At 41.5% G+C, this 5,001-nt stretch overlaps 1 pseudogene; it reads left to right on the forward strand.

Moving 5' to 3' along the window:
* Positions 1–228: 228 nt before the first annotated feature.
* Positions 229–1,232, forward strand: LOC130863456 (glyceraldehyde-3-phosphate dehydrogenase-like; annotated as a pseudogene).
* The last annotated feature ends 3,769 nt before the right edge of the window (positions 1,233–5,001 follow it).

The raw sequence follows: 5,001 nt of genomic DNA on the forward strand, positions 1-5,001 counted from the left end.
ATTCTACAAGATTTTCAAATAAGAGCTAATACCAATACCCCTCAAATTTTTCCACTCAATAAAAATAGAAGGAACATTGTAAAGCTCTTTTTATGAGGCTACAATTACCCTTATACCCAAACCATACAAAGACATTACTAAGAAAGAGAATTACCGGCTCTCTGCTCCTCCCTGTTCTAGAGACAGCGGCTTCTTTCCGTGCAGTGCCAGCCTCATTCCAGAGACACGATGGTGAAGGTAGGAGTGAACGCATTTGGCCGTATTGGACGCCTGGTTACCAGGGCTGCCTTCACTTCTGGCAAAGTGGACGTTGTTGCCATCAATGACCCTTTCATCGACCTCAACTACCTGGTCTACATGTTCCAGTATGACTCCACCCATGGCAAGTTCAAAGGCACAGTTAAGGCTGAGAATGGGAAGCTTGTCATCAACGGGAAGGCCATCGCCATCTTCCAGGAGCAAGATCCCGCCAACATCAAATGGGGGGATGCCGGCGCCGAATATGTTGTGGAGTCCACCGGTGTCTTCACCACCATGGAGAAGGCTGGGGCCCACTTGAAGGGTGAGGCCAAAAGGGTCATCATCTCTGCCCCTTCTGCCGATGCCCCCATGTTTGTGATGGGTGTGAACCATGACAAGTATGACAATTCCCTCGAGATTGTCAGCAACGCTTCCTGCACCACCAACTGCTTAGCCCCCTTGGCCAAGGTCATCCATGACAACTTTGGCATCGTGGAAGGACTCATGACCACAGTCCATGCCATCACAGCCACCCAGAAGACTGTGAATGGCCCCTCTAGGAAGATGTGGTGAGATGGCCATGGCGCTGCCCAGAACATCATCCCTGCATCCACTGGCGCTGCCAAGGCTGTGGGCAAAGTCATCCCAGAGCTGAACGGGAAGCTCACGGACATGGCCTTCCGTGTTCCTACCCCCAATGTGTCCGCCGTCGATCTGACATGCCGCCTGGAGAAAGCTGCCAAGTATGACGACATCAAGAAGGTGGTGAAGCAGGCATCCGAGGGCCCACTAAAGGGAATCCTGGGCTACACTGAGGACCAGGTTGTCTCCTGTGACTTTAACAGTGACTCCCACTCTTCCACCTTCGATGCTGGGGCTGGCATTGCTCTCAATGACAACTTTGTAAAGTTCATTTCCTGGTACGACAATGAGTTTGGCTACAGCAACAGAGTGGTGGACCTCATGGCCTACATGGCCTCCAAGGAGTAAGAAGCCCGCCCTGGACCACCCATCCCAGCAAGGACACAGCAAAAGAGAGACCTTCAGCTGCTGAGCATTCCCTGTCCTAACCAACCCTTGACACTGAGCATCTCCCTCACAGTTTCCATCCCAGACCCCCAGAATAGCAGGAGGGGGCTTAGGGAGCCCTACTCTCTTGAATACCATCAATAAAGTTCATTGCACCCCCCCCAAAAAAGAAAGAGAATTACAGACCAATCTCACTTATGAACACTGATGCAAAAATACTCATTAAAATACTAGCAAACAGAATTCAAGAACACATCAGAAAAATCATCCACCATGATCAAGTTAGCTTTATCCCAGAGACACAGGGATGATTCAACATACAAAAATCAACGTAAACCACTATATAAACAAACTGAAAAATAGAAACCACAGGATCATCTCATTAGATGCTGAAAAAGCCTTTGACAAAATAAAACATCCTCTCATGATAAAGGTCTTGGAGAGAGCAGGGATACAAGGAACATACCTAAACATAATAAAGACAATATACAGCAAGCAAACAGTCAACATAAAACTAAATGGAGAGAAGCTCAAAGCAATCCCACTGAAATCAGGAACAAGACAAGGCTGTCCACTCTCTCTATGTCTATACAGCATAGTACTTGAGGTTCTAGCTAGAGCAGTAAGACAACAAAAGGAGATCAAGGGGATACAAATCTGAAAAGAAGAAGTCAAACACTCACTATTTGCAGATGACATAATTTACATAGTGACCCCAAAAATTCTACCAAAGAACTTCTACAACTCATAAACACCTTCATTAATGTAGCAGAATACAAGATTAACTCAAAAAAATCATTAGCCCTCCTTTACACAGATGATGAATGGGCTGATAAAGAAATCATCACCCTTCACAATAGCCACAAATAACATAAAATATCTCAGAGTAACTTTAACCAAACAAATGGAAGACTTGTATGACAAGAACTTTAAATCTTTGAAGAAAGATATTGAAGAATACACCAGAAAATGGAAAGATCTCCTATGCTCTTGGGTAGGTAGAATTAACAGAATAAAAATAGCAATCTTAACAAAAGCAATATACAGATTCAATGCAATGCCCATCAAAATCCCTGCAAAATTCTTCACAGATCTTGAAAGAACAATACTCAATTTCATATGGAAAAGCAAAAACCCAGGATAGCCAAAACAATCCTGTACAATCAAAGAACTTCTGGAGGTCTCACAATCCCTAACTTCCAACTCTACTACAGAGTTACAGTACTGAAAACAGTCTGGTATTGGCATAAAAAACAGACAGGAGGACCAATGTAACCAAATCAAAGACCTGGATATCAATCCACACACCTACGAATACCTGATTTTTTACAAAGAAGCAAAAAATATCAAATGGAAAAAAGAAAGCATATTTAACAAATGGTGCTGGTATAACTGGATATCAACATGTAGAAGAATGAAAATAGATCCATATCTATCACCATGCACAAAACTCAAGTCCAAATGGATCAAAGACCTCAACATAAAATCAATCATACTGAACTTCATAGAAGAGAAAGTGGGAAGTACACTTGAAAGCATTGGCACAGGAGACCACTTTTTAAATATAACCCCAGTAGCACAGACACTGAGAGAAACTATTAATAAATAGGACCTCCTGAAACTGAAAAGCTTCTGTAAAGCAAAGAACACAGTCAACAAGACAAAATGACAACGTACAGAATGGGAAAAGACTTTCATCAACAGAGGGCTGATCTCCAACATATACAAAGAACTCAAAAAATTGACCATCAAACGAACAAAAAAATCCAATTAAAAAAAATGTGGTAGAGACCTAAACAGAGAACTCTCAACAGAGGAATCTAAAATGACTGAAAGACACTTAAGGAAATGCTCAACATCCTTAGCCATCAAAGAAATGCAAATCAAAACAACTCTGAGATTCCATCTTATGCCTGTAAGAATGGCCAAAATCAAAAACACTTATGACAACTTATCCTGGAGAGAATGTGGGGTAAAGGGAACACTCTTTTCATTGCTGATGGTAGTAAAAAAACTGGTACAGCTGTTTGGATATTAGTATGGCGATTTCTCAGAAAATTAGGAAACAACTTACCTCAAGACCCAGTAATACCACTTTTGGGTATATACCCAAAGGATGGTCAATCATACCACAAGGTCGTGTGCTCAATTATGTTTATAACAGCATTGTTTATCATAGCCAGAACCTGGAAACAACCTAAATGCCCCCCAACCAAAGAATGGATAAGGAAAATGTGGTACACAATGGAGTACTACACAGTAGGAAAAAATAATGGCATGTTGAAATTTGCAGGCAAATGGATGGATCTAGAAAACATCATATTGAGTAAGGAAACCCAGACCCAAAAAGACAAATATTATATGTACTCACTTGTAAGTAGCATTTAGACATAAAGCAAAGAAAAACCAGTCTACAATTCACAGTCCCAGAGAGCCTAGACAACAATGAGGACCCTAAGAGAGACATGCATGGATCTAATGTACATGGGAAGTAGAAAAAAACAAGATCTCCTGAGTAAATTGGAGCATGGGGACCTTAGGAGAGGGTAGAAGGGGAGGGGAGAAAAAGGGAGAGGAGTGGAGAAAAATATATAGCTCAATAAAACAACTTTAAAAATTCTCAAAGCATAAAATATTGTCTTAGTTATGGTTTATATTTCTGTGATGAAACTTCATGACCAGAAGTGAGTTGGCTTTCAGTTCCACGTCATAATCCATCACTAAGAAAGGTAAGACACTAACTCAAAAGGACAGGAACCTGGAGACAGGGCCTGATACAGAGGTCATAGAGGAGTGCTGCTTACTCCCCATGACTTGCTTAACATGCTTTCTTATAGAGCCCAGGCCCACAATCCAAGGGAGGGATGGCACCATCCACAATGGGCTGGGTCCTCCCCATCAATCACTAATTAAGAAAATACCCCACAGCTGGATCTTAGACAGGCATTTTCTCATTGAGAGTCCCTCTTTTCAGATAACTACAGCTTGTGTCAAGTTGGCATAAACTAGCCAGCGCAAATATTATATTAAGGAAAATAGAGTATTTTCCCCATTGTACTGTTTTACATATCTCTTGCTATTATCTGATCTATATTTTATCTCTTATCACTATCTGAAATTGGATGATATACAAAATTTACACAACATATGTGTGTCTACATAGCTATTACACACACGTACACACAGAGGCTGCTGCCCTCTTCTTACAGATATGACTGGCATTTTTGTGGCCTCTTTGCCTTTTAGAATGTCAGTGCCATGCGGATAAAGAACTTCCTTTATTTCTTACCACTATCTTCTTGGTCAATGAATCAGTATGGAACACAGGCTCGCTGTATGTTTGTTACTCTGTAATATGTATCTAATCTAATGGTGGTCAGCCTGTAGGATGTTCAATAATGGCAATGGCCACATGCTTCTGTCATTGACCCTATGTAAAGTATTAACTCGGACCCAGGTAATAAGAAAGAAAAAGAGAAAGCTGAGTTCTTGCTCACGAAAAGCAGCATCGCTAATTATTTTCGCTATCCCTAGCATGTAGCAGGCTCCCTTCAACAAACCTAAGGGGAAGAGATTATCATCATTTTCATTTTCAGATGAGCAAACTAAGCTCGGGGAATTGAAATAGCCTGTCTAGTATCCGACAGACAGCAGGCACAAAATGAGGCTGGGATTAAAATCCAAGACATGTCTCACTGCGAAGTACATTCTTTTCTTCACAATACCATGATA

This window comes from Chionomys nivalis, chromosome 21, assembly GCF_950005125.1.
Source record: "Chionomys nivalis chromosome 21, mChiNiv1.1, whole genome shotgun sequence".
Lineage (NCBI taxonomy): Eukaryota > Metazoa > Chordata > Mammalia > Rodentia > Cricetidae > Chionomys > Chionomys nivalis.